The sequence below is a fragment of the Syngnathus scovelli genome, chromosome 6, assembly GCF_024217435.2.
Source record: "Syngnathus scovelli strain Florida chromosome 6, RoL_Ssco_1.2, whole genome shotgun sequence".
Classification (NCBI taxonomy): Eukaryota; Metazoa; Chordata; class Actinopteri; order Syngnathiformes; family Syngnathidae; genus Syngnathus; species Syngnathus scovelli.
Genome location: NC_090852.1, coordinates 9,739,069 through 9,751,830, shown reverse-complemented (window position 1 = coordinate 9,751,830; position 12,762 = coordinate 9,739,069). Strand labels below are relative to the sequence as shown.

Here is a 12,762-nt window from a genome sequence, read left to right as displayed (position 1 = left end):
GAATCACAAATGTCTTTCGTTTCTCAATCGTTCACAGGTTTTGGTCAGTTTAGGAATTTTGCGACCCATTAAAGCCTTGTGACAATGACTTTCACCCCTGGGACCACCGCAGGGGTCTGCCCCCCTACTGACCTCTCCATTGCTGCCCAGTCCTACCTCCAACGGTTTTCCTCCAGTGATCTGATTGGTTCAAATATGTACCCCACAAACCCTGTGAGGTCAACGTCTCTTTTCTCGCCGTCCGTCTTGTCCTATTTTTTAGGCTCAAGTCGGCGCTTATCAAAGACAACCCAGTTCTGTCATGTGGCCAAATCATCTTGACACCCATTTAGCATGCTCATCAGAGATAAGTTATGAATATTCAAGATGATGCTGGGGGTCATCAAGCAGAAGAAAAGGAGAGACGAGAGTGACATATTATGAGTGTGTGTTAAAGAGGTTGAACTAAAGGGAGAACGAAAAAATTCTAAGGGTATTTTAGTCACTAAGTGCAAAGTACTGGCATACATTTTTCCTGAAATAATTCTCAATCACAAATGCTTTTCCTGTGACTTTTGCAACTTTTATTTGAGCACACAAGCACTTCAATGCCTCTACACTGTACTGGAGCATTTATTGAGAGCCAACCTTTCCATATATGTTTATATGGGATGTCAAGCCAATATTTTTGGGGTGACGGAAATCTGGCTGGCCAGTTATCAGGGAAAACCAAGATCATCATCATTATCAGTTTGGGATGCAATAAATTACTACAGGCGGCTCGGTGGTGCACTGGGTAGCATGTCCGCCTCACAGTTAGGAGGGTGCGGGTTCGATTCCACCTCTGGCCCTCCCTGTGTGGAGTTTGCATGTTCTCCCCGGGGACTCCGGTTTCCTCCCACATCCCAAAGACATGCTTGGTAGGCCGATTGAGCACTTCAAATTGTCCCTAGGTGTGAGTGCGAGTGCGGATGGTTGTTTGTCTCTGTGTGCCCTGCGATTGGCTGGCAACCGGTTCAGGGTGTCCCCCGCCTACTGCCCGTTGACGGCTGGCACGCCCGCGACCCCCATGGAAGATGGATGGATAAATTACTACAATATATATGCACACTTTCACCTATGATGTTTTTTTTTTTATTATTGATAAACACTGTAGTATTTTACACAACAATCTCCACTTTTCTTTAACGGTCTGTTTTTCAAAAGGCATCTCTATGCACTCACCACCAGTCACTGGCCCAGAAGTAAAAACATTATTGTTGTTTCTTAGCATATCTCATTTTTACTGATGTATTACTTATGGCCAAGAAATGGCAAAGTTGTTAACAAACAAACAATACAATTATGAAAAAAAAAAGTTTGTTGATTTGATTAAAATTAATACAAGCAATTATAAATTATCCCAGTTGACGTTGGGTGAGCGGTGAAGTACACCTGGACTCATCATTAGTCAATAAAATGGCATATTATATTTAAATTCATAATTGTTAATAATTTCTAACAACATATATTTTGCTTTTCATTTCAACAATCAAAAAAAAAAAAAGAATTTGGCAACACCTTCAGAATTAGCTTGTTTAAAATGTCCTGCCCTTGATCTTGTTCGACAGGCAAGTGTGGTTATGAATGTGTTGGATCTTGTGAGAACAAGCAAGCAGATCCCAGCCAAGAAGAAGTTCGTTAGTCTGAAGGAGCCTGACTATCTCATTGGCAAGGATGTTAAGAACAAGTAGGATCTCATCCAAGCTGAGACATTTTGACTTTGGGGATGCGGCACCCTTCCAAGCTTTGATGTTTCAGCCGTATTGATGGCCGTTAGAGGGGTTATTAAGGGCTTCATGACATAGAAGTATAGTTTGCTTGCTGATTTGTGTGGGTTTAATTTATTGTTGATTGAATAACTTGATTTATTCACAGAAACATTAGAACATAATTAAAGAAGATATGAGTGACATCATTTAAATTTTTATGAAATTCCCAACACCTATTTAAGTCTGAGGGGCTTTCATTCATCTGTCGTCCATGCACCACTGTTTATTGTTATGAGTGTTGTGGGGTGGGGGATTTAGGTTGAGAGAGTCCCATCCAACATGACTATACTGATTGCTGCATTGACTGTTTTTTTTTTTTTCTACTATTGACATCAGTCTCCCAATCCACATTAAATAGGAACGTGATTAGATGTACCAGATGCATTATTTATTCACAAGGCATGAATCCGATCAGAGGCTACCAAATATGTTTGCCATGAAATGAATCTGAACCGTCACAGAGGACAAAATCTGGATTGGGTCACTTCAACCTTGAAATAACTAAATCCAGCCTTAAAGGCTTCAGTCATAATCAATGAATCAATCTTTAGGCAATGTCAGCACATTGTCCAATAGATTTTTTTTCGCACTCAAATGAATTACAAGTGTAATCCCTTAGTCAATTCGCCCCCAAATACTCTAGATTGATGTGAACCATAATCAGAGTGCTTTTTTGAATGCAAACCATAATCTATTCCCAAACATAATTTTGTGTGACCAAATTCAACGTGCTTATAAACACAGATGGATGGTTGGCTATTTAAGTGGCCACCAAAGCCATCTTGCCACTCTCATTGGCCTGGCCTCATTTTCATTTCCTTGAAATCTATACATATATCATATTTAGCAGACACATTGCCTTTGAACATCCCTCTTTCTACTTCTCACCAAGATGAATATAGGTCAGGACTGGATTACCCACTTCATGCCACAGTCTCAAACCTCGAAATGGACTAATTAAAATGTGCTTGAAAAATGTTAAATGCACTCAGATTGTACTGTAGTTACGTAAGATGTGCAGATGTGAAATGTATTTTTAACTCATAAACACTCATCACTTGCATGTAGCACTTCCACTTTAGCTGTCAAGAGTATGGGCCAATTCCTAAATTACTCATAATTTGTCAGCGTCAACTGCCGCTGAGATATCCCAGTGGAAAACAGTATATTATGTCTTTTAATAACAGATCCGAAGACCAAAACACGGTATGGATTGTGATACGTAGTGGTCCGCATCGCCACACCACATCAAATCACTAGTTTGCAACATCTTCGGACCATAATAATATTTCTTAAAATGTCGTTCTTTCATTGTTCAATTCCAGTCATAATTCTCTAAAAGAAATTCTCAGACTCAAGTTTTATGGAGGTTTTCTGTCAGATAAGGTCCAAGAGGCTGAGCTATTATCAGCTTTTTATATTTCTATATTGTTGTACTAAGTCTCTGTTGTTGCCTTATCCTGTGCAATGACCTCTTAAAAACAATGGGGAGGTGACAATGGTATTTGTACGCTACTTATAAAAATGTATTTGAGACAGTTTCCAAGAACATCCGGTCTTATTCAATTCAATATTGTGGTTGAAAGTAGAAATAATACTCCTTTATAAAATAGTATATCAATAAAGACATTCATTAACTTAAATGCATGTGATTTTAAACAACATTATGAGCAGTATTACATTGGTCACTGTATTGCTTAAAAGCCCACAGCATCCCTTTTTTGTTCCACTGGCTTTTATCATGATATTTTGCGTTTGTATCACAACCTTGAAGGCACTTCAATTGTACTTTAAGTTTTCTATCATTTAAAAAATACTCACAAACATTGTTTAACACAATTACAATTCTTATTTTTTTTATGGTGATTTATGTATTTTGTCTACACTGCAATTTCTGAGATAAACTCAAGGGATTAATACAAATTACATAAATAAGTGTGCTTTTTTGGGGGGGGGGGGTACAGAAATAGTGTTAATCAGCCAGACAGATGCTGCCCATCCTGTCAGCTTGTTAGCAAGGGCAGTGAGGTAGATGATAATTGTCAGCTTGGCTGTTTTATTGCCAATGACAGGGTGGGCTACACCGGGTGGTTTTGGCACGAGGAACACTCATTCACTAGACATCAGGTGTCCACAATACTGTGTGGAGAAGAGAAGCTTAAATAGCTCCTGTTCTTACGATGTTTTTTGATGCTTGATTACAGATGGCTACCCAGCACCAATGTTGACACAAACCACTCAGAAGGCATCACACAATGGAAGTAACATGCATCAGAAAGTCTGTTTCATTCTTGGAAAGCGGTCATCTGCCACACATGAAAGATCTCATAAACAAAGCCGAATGGACCAGCAAATAAGTGATCTTGCATCTGAGCATACTTAAAATGTAAGTCACATCTTTCAATAATTATCGCAATCGTTTAGATTTTGAGTTCGGAGGCTTTACATTGGCCCCCATATTTTTTCATTCTACAATGTCCTCTGTTGATGGAGACCTGATGTCATTAGCATGTTTCAGGTGGGTGGTAATGGTACAATAGGCATTTGGGTGAAACAAAGAAAAAGATGGATGTTGGCTGTTTGGCCCCTCTTGGACATTGTGCCTTTGGATCTATGCGCAACTTCATCCCAAAAGTGTTTGATACGATTGTGGTCACTCATCTCAATTTATTCAGCAGCAAGTTTATACAACCTTGTCCAATCTTTGTATTCCATTTGGGGAAATAAAGTAGATACTGTATCATATACGAGCGATTCCAATGGACTCCACACCATACCCAACGGCTGTCTTCCTTCTCTAAACTAAATAATGTCCTCTCACTGTGGGATTCACTTCTTGTTGCATGTACCCAGTTGTGAACCCATGATGAAGTTAACACTGCACCAAGCTTTTGTGCCATCATGTGCACATATGTTCGGTCTGTCGGAAAAGTCAGACAGGAAAATGCAGACCTTAAAAATGGGAGGGATGTACCATAGAGGAGTGGCCTTCTAATGAACTAATTAAAATAGTTAGTTGTATGCCAGGTGCCCTGGTTTTGTAGCCCCAGACTAATTCCTAGGTCAGTTCTCAGACAATGGTGTCCACACCCCAGTGGGGATTTCCACAGGCAATTATTACTGTTTACAGTAGTTACCTTGTACGTTCTCCTATCGACTATTGTACCGTATTTGTCCTGCCTGAATTTTATCAGAGCGTGAGAATTTGTACATTGATATGTATCTGATCTTAGATTTTAAGAGCAAATCAATCTTACCAAAAGAAATCCACAAGTTCAAAGTGTATATTGCTTGCTTGCTGCGATTGTATCGTGGAGGTAGAGCTTGCGGCACATTGTTTATTTCTAACGCATGGTTGGTGTTTGCCAGAATAAGCACCACCAGTTAACGATTTGTAACTCTGGCTTATCTCGGCTACTGATGCAACTAAAAGTGCAATTATCTGCAAAATTAACTTGCTTCTTTGATTCCTACATAAATAATGTAATGAAGAGTTGCAGATAAACATTGTTTTCTTCTATGTTGCCAACCCCCACAAAGAAAGTCATTCAGTCCACCAATTGTGCATACACATTTTGTTGCTACTCAGAAAGTACACTGGTTTATATTCCAGTGCTTCTTAAAATATGAACACTGATACTTGGTTTGTATCAGGAAAATACATTGTTGTGTTTCCTATATTGAACAGTATTCACATCATCATGGTATGCACCAAATGGCATTTTATATAGTAGGTATATAAACTGAGATATGTTTATTTAGAATTTTTTTCCTACCATTTTGTCTGGCCCATCTCCTTGAAGCCTGAGGATGGTTGGCACTGGCCTGAAACTGTCAGCCAGTCCTGGGCAGCTGGGGTTTGGGGTACTCCCCACAGTTCTCGAGTGAGCTGGCAGCTCTTCCTCATTTGCCCCCGCACTCTTGTTTCTGCCTTTTTTCTTCTCGCCAGCCGAAGCATACAATACAGAGAAGCACTGTGCTGTGCTGTGAATACAGACCCACACCCGAGGGCGTGCACACACATCCACACTTTTATAAACCATTGAAAGGGACAAGGCTAAATGCAGAAAGAAGAGCAGACGCCTCTCAGATGCTAGGCTTGGCTTTGTGTGCCACTTGACACAGACGGTGGCAAACAAGATAACTGTTGTTTGTTGTTTATAGAACGACCCTCTGCCACATTCCACTGTCATCTGGAAACCACGGAAATGGCAGCAAGCTTTGCGGAAAAAGAATATAATTAAAAGTCACTATGACTATTTCAATTGAGTTCCTGCATGAACACATGTGAAAGACAGTACAGTGGAAGCTCTAGGCTCACACACATGGTCCTGGTCAACCTTAGTTTTGGTCCGATTTTAGAACAATGAAAATAATAGCAATACAAATAATCAGTTCCAGAATCAAACCTACCATCAAACCTTAATCAGGTGTGCAGACAAGGATGGCAGATAGATACCATATTTACAATATTGAATATAATAATAATACATATTATAATGTAATATAATAATGATATAATAATTATGATATAACACATATTTACAATATTTAAAAATGTAAATAATCCATCCACTTTCTATATATCTACACTGAGCCTCTGAACTGTGAGGTAGACGTGGCCAATTTGTTGTGCAAAAATGCGAAACAATATTGATTAGTTCATCAAAACCTGACAGACTTCCTGAGAAAATATGCCAGTATACCTTCAGGTGCAAATGTAAGGATTTATCTTTGATATATTTTTGAAACACTGCATCAGTCGACAGACTCTACACCCCAGTATTTAAACCCCCTGGAAAATAGCCAATTTTAGAGGGAATCATTTTATCATGTCATCAATGTTTACATCAAAGGTCAAAATTATTAATTATGCTTCGACCTAAAAGTTGCACTGTGCATATATCGCCCATAATATTTGAATTTTTGAATGCTAGAGCGTACATACTGTAAATGTGCCGGTGTGGGTAGATTTTTTGCCTTTTTGCGAATCAATAGGAAATTGATTTCTTTTGTGTAATGAATGAATAAAAGTGATTATTCCCCAATATTATTGTTTGAACCGGCAACATTTCTTGATGGAAAATCACATTCATGTTCCTCCTGTTTCGTACATCTGACCCGTTTGATATGGTTTGATTTGTCTCCCTTGACCTTTGTCAAAATGTGCGCCTGGTAGGAAAAAGGCTGCAGCTGGACTCTGATGGCAATGGAGCATGAATAGCAGGGTAGCCCTGGGCACCATGAAAAATCCCGCTGAGAACTGTACAGACAGGGTCACAGCCCCTCCTTGCTGCTCTCCAAAAGGAGAGCGAGAGTAAACATGCGTAATAGGGAGAGCCTTAAAGAGACTTGGACTGTGTTCTTGTAAATAATTGCGTTCATTGTTCTCTGCCACTGTTGGTTATGGTCACAAGCTGTTTGATAGGCCCCTGTCTGTCTGGTGCTCCCCATGATCCCAGTGTCAGCTCCTACGCCCCCAAGGGGAGCAACTTGTGCCAGGGGTGAGAATGCCAGCTCCCTGACCTGGTGCCGCCCTCCCACCCCTTTACGTCTGATGTGCCCACGCTAGGAGCAAACAGTCCCTCTGCCAACTCTGAGACTCGGGGCGTGCTGTGCGCATGCTGCTCCGCTGTTAAATAAAGCTGGTTCAAAGAGCACATTCCTGCCCCTGGCCCAGCAGTGAAATGACGAGCTCGCCAGCTCATGGTGTCAAAGCAGCAGATTGTTTCATTTTACTGCGTCGTCTTTATCTCGACTGACATTGGTTGGATCTGATGCTTATTAGCTTCTGTTATTGGTTGTGGGTACAGCAGATGGCCCATTTGGGTCGCGTTACCTGGGCTCCTTAAGTGTCCTTCACCTTATCCGAACACCCACTTGCTCCTTTCAAATTTGCAATAAACGGTGTGAAGTACTCACAATCAAACACATTGGGTTAGAAAATCTTATTGTACACTGTGATAAGATAGAATAGGTGACTAAATATACGTGAATATATTGACGCACTTGACCTTTAACAGCAATTGCATCACACACTTGCTCCTTTCAAATTTGCAATAAACGGTGGGAAGAACAGACAGTCAAACACATTGGGTTAGAAATTCTTATTGTACACTGCGATAAAATATAATAAGTGACTAAATATACGTAGATATATTGACATACTTAATCTTTAACAGCCATTACAGCGTAAAATGAAAGTGAAAGAATTTGTAAATCTTTTAATCATTGTTTTGGATCTCGGAGCCCGCTTATTTGGAATCCAAAAGTCTCACTAAAACCTGTATGAGGAGAAAGATTATTCTGAGTTACAATCGAAAGATTAAAGTAGAGACTTCAAGAAAAAACATTCAAGTTTTGATTTTACATCTCTGAATCATTTTGTCCTGAGCCTTCTTTTTGATGTTGAGTGAGTTTATGTAAAATGATCAGGGAAACTTACAGTTCATCACAGTTAAGATATTAACACTTGTAGCTCTTACCTTCTGTAATTAGATTCTTTGTGCGCCATAAGCGAGAAACATGGCAACTCAACCAGCGCAACACAGAATCATCTCCAAGCTGTAATGATTGAACCTCAATGACATCATCATGTGTGTTTGAGAGTGGAGTGGGCTTCTGGTAACAGTGCTGTGCATCTCTGAATACTAGAGGCCAAATGGAACACACAAGCTGCACCCAGCAATGGAAGTCAGATGCTCTTGAGTCAGCCCATTCCATTCCTCATCTTTTGAATGAGACGAGGAGGCCTCTGTAAGGGCTCCGTATGGTTGATGTCAGAAAATAAGTGCAGGCCTTGGTAACAAAATGGAATTGGATCTAATCAGCCCCAGGCTCATGTGTTTGATCCGCATCCTCACAGTACAGCTACCCACATCTTGGAGGGGTGAAGAGTCAGGATGTTATGGTATTTTGCTGTATAATAATCGCATGTCACAGTGAAGGAAAAAACGTTTTCATATGTTGGTTGACACTAAAAACTTTATTTTATACTATAGTTTTTTAACATTTTCTTAAGTATCATATTTTCCGGACTATAAGTCGCTCCAGAGTACTAGTCGCACCAGCCATAAAATGCATAATAAAGAAAAAAAAAAGACATATAAGTCGCAGTGGAGTATAAGTCACAATTTGGGGGGAAATTTATTTGTAAATAAAATTATAAAATAAAATTCATAAAATCCAACACCAAGAATAGACATGTCATCTTGAAAGGCAATTTAAAATAAAAATAGAATAGAGGCAACAACAGACTGAAATGATATAATAATGTGTTAATAATTTCACACATAAATCGCTCCAGAGTACAAGTCCCAAACCAAGAAAAAACACTGCGACTTACAGTGCGGAAAATACAGTAGAAACCGGGTTCTGACAATCTTTTTTCAAAACTGTTTTTATATCGTATAAGTTATCCAGCATTCCTACAAAAAAATCAACATCTTCACCCAGCACCTAGATATACCAAAACTGAATGCCCCGTTTGATGGAGGGAACCCAATCATTTTTGAATGACCAAACATTTGCAAAAGGGGTACCCAGGATTCTTTTGGGGGGTTTTAAAAACTCAAATGACAGCATACTCAGGTTTCGGCATTTGACATTTGTGAGTCACTGGCGTAGTGACAGTACTCGAGCCTGACAGGTGTGAGCGTAAATTGTTGTTTGTCTTTATATGTGCCCTAGGATTGACTGGCGACCATTTGAGTGTGTAGTCAGCCTTTTGCTCAACATAGCTAGGATAGGCTCCAGCGACCCTCAGTTGGATAAATGATGGTTACAATAGATGGATGGGTGTCATTTGTGATTAAAAAAAAAAGAAAAGTCACCCCTACGCTTTATTAATGCTGTTGTCATGTAAACACCAGCTTAATCATATTTGAAAGCTGTTCTATCAAATGTTATCATAGGAACTATTACAAATGAGTGGTTTCATTGTGTAATTCATCTTTTTTTCTAGATGAGCATATGCAGACTATACTTCCTGTTTAACCAGAAGCATTGCACTAGTTCTTTTTTCGCAGGAAGTGTGGAAATATGCTACACTTCTGCAATAAAGTTTCTGTTGATATGCACTTGGATCTACCCCATTTTTGGGGCCAGACATGATTAAGTCATGAGCTGGTCTAGCCCGCCTGGAAATACGATCTCGTTCAGTGCAAGTTGCTCACAAACGTCTACCCTCATATAGATCACACACAAGCACACATGCTATTACTCACATCCCACATTTACTGTTTTGTTCTAAATCAACATCAGATTACTATCAGAGTGTGTCGGCTCTATGTTATAAAATAAGCAGTTGAACAACAAAGCCTTCTTTGTTTTACTGTTATTTCTCCTGATTTCTTCATATGGAAACCCTAAAGTTGAATGGCTCTAAAATTTGAACCAACATGAAATTTTACTCTAAAGTTGCACAAAAATTGTCATTTTGACTTGCTGTCGTGTGAGACATCGGTGGGGTGCGACCACACAGAAGGAAGAAATGTAACGTTGACCTCACCGATTGTAATTGAATTCATGACTCATGATGTACAGGCATTGAAGGTTAATCCAATGAAACATGACAAATTATGTTTAAGGTTATTGAAATATGAAGTTTTAACACCTGCCTCGGCTGACAACATTGCCTCCAATTAACAAAGCTGTGAAAATGTTGCTGATGCAATTCTTTATTGCAACGTAAGCCTTTAAGGTGACATGAACCTGTTTCAATGTGGGAAGACTTACTCGGATGATGTAAGGTGATGTCATATAGTATAGAGCGCTTGCACAATTGGGGGTCATTGCACACTTCGGAGAACTGTAAGGGAATGTGAGGAGAGATATGCTACAAAAAACAGAGAGAGATAAGCATAACTTGGTATGTAACCACCATTAAAAATACTAATTGTAGTCATTTATTTTCATCTGAGAATATGATGTGCTTTACATAGTTTTTGTAGGACTTTTTCAGTTGTAAAATTTGAGTATACAGACAGGTATTCTTTTTTTTTTCATTCTGTTGTTTTTTTACTTTCTTGAGGAACAACGGTGTTGCTAAACTCCAAGCACCAGTGTGATAATGCCATGTCACAACAGTTAAAAGCGAACTCAAGATCTGGATTGACTTCTACATTCAAAGGGACAAGACAAGATTTTGGAGGAGTTGCTAAAGGACTATACCAATTGACGATAGTTTGGGTTAAGATACTAGTCGTACTATAAGCTACAATAGATTTACACAACCAAAATGTCACACCCTGCAAAAGGAGAAGACTCATTTCCAGTCATCTCAGAGTCTCCAAAATCCAGTGAGCATTCAAATTCAAGTCGAAGAATGGATGCAGAAGCTCACCAGCAACAGCTCAACATATGGGAGAGCAACTTTAAACTTCGAGAGGCAATGCTGCAGTCAGAAATGAATCAGAAAGAAGTAGAATGGAAACTTAAAGAGGCAATGTTGTTGTCCGAATTGAAGCAGAAGGAATGGAAACTTAGAGAGGCAACACTGCTGTCTGAAATCAAGCATAAAGAATTTGAGATGAAGCTGAGACTCGAAGAGGAGAGAACTAAATTGCAACAGTTACAAGCAGAAAAGGAAACCAAAAATCCTCAGATGCTTTTGAGGCCATGCGACGGTTGCAAAGGTCTTAACCGTTTTGTGGATGAAACTCAGAGTAACTTTGTTTGTAAAGACACTCGAGGGAGCATTACAACAAACCCAAATGTTGCAGCATTCCTTACTCAACCAGTATCGCCTAAAATTTCAGTAACTCGGGAGCCTTTAAGTCAGACTCAAGCAAGTTCAACAAGTATGGATATTCCACAAGTCCCACAGCCGACAACCTTCAGCAGTAATCCCCGGAAATGTATTGACCGGGAAAACTCTCTTTTTATTGACAAAAAGCCACCAACAACGAAGATGGTTGCACTGAAAAATTGTCCTGTTGTTGAAGGATGCCAAGCTGGAGGTTTCCTCCACCGAGATGAACAAAAGACATGCAATAAAGCTTCAGGAGTATTCCGAGAAACAACTGATAGCCCCTTTGTTCTAGAGCGCACATTCAGAGATAAATTGATGAGATGGCCCAAGATCAGAGATAATGATCCACTGGCACTTAAAGCATTTGCAGACTTCTTGCAAAGCTACAGTGGAGCAGTTGTAAATGGTGATGAACTAACTTTTTTGAACAGTTGTGAGGAAAATTATAGGTTAGTTGAAAAATTGCCTGAATGGATCATACACAAGTGGAGTCAAATTGTCATTGATGAACTCGAAACCTATCACGAATATCCTAGTTTTGCTTGTTTCACACACTTTCTGAAAACAGAAGCACGGACTCTCCGCAGTCATATCGCCTCACCACTCATTATGAACTCCTTGGGTAATCAATCACTAAAGCAAAAGAGGAGTCCAAAAACAAGCACACAACCAAAGAATACCGTCTCCCAAATGGTGTCCAGCAGCAAAATTATACCGTTGTGCTTTTTTTGCAAAAAGGAAGGCCACGACCTGGCGAGATGCCCCATCTTTGCAGCAAAGACTCTTGAGACAAAGAAAACCTTCATACATGGCAATCATCTGTGTTTTGGATGTCTAAAGAAGGGACACTTCATCAGAGAATGCAAACGAAGGCAAGTTTGTAGCATATGTCACCGTTGTCATCAAACCAGCCTCCATACAAAGACGGTTAAAAGACCCGCAAGTATTGCAAAGAATTACTTTTCTCCCACAGAAGACCACAGAAGACCCGGGGTGCAAAAGTTTCTCATTCACTCATCAACAAAACGTTCTTTTGCTACATCAAGTATTGTTCCAGTTTTTGTCTCATCAATTGTGGAGCCAGATAAGGAAGTACTAACCTATGCCATATTAGATGCACAGAGCAGTTCCACATTCATCTTAGAAGATGTGCTTGACAAACTGAATGTGGGTATCCAGTCAGTTAAACTAAAACTGAGCACTATGACTGCTACCAACACA

At 39.6% G+C, this 12,762-nt stretch overlaps 1 protein-coding gene across 4 annotated transcripts in view; it reads left to right on the top strand.

Annotated features, from left to right (window-relative positions):
- The window catches only part of ccnd2a (cyclin D2, a), a 126,297-nt gene that overhangs the window by 36,977 nt on the left and 76,558 nt on the right, over positions 1-12,762 (top strand). For all 4 annotated transcript variants that reach the window (XM_049722767.1, XM_049722768.1, XM_068651086.1 and 1 more), the window contains one exon: positions 3,995-4,176. The gene's annotated coding sequence lies outside the window, so the exon portion shown is untranslated. The remainder of the gene's footprint in view (positions 1-3,994; positions 4,177-12,762) is intronic.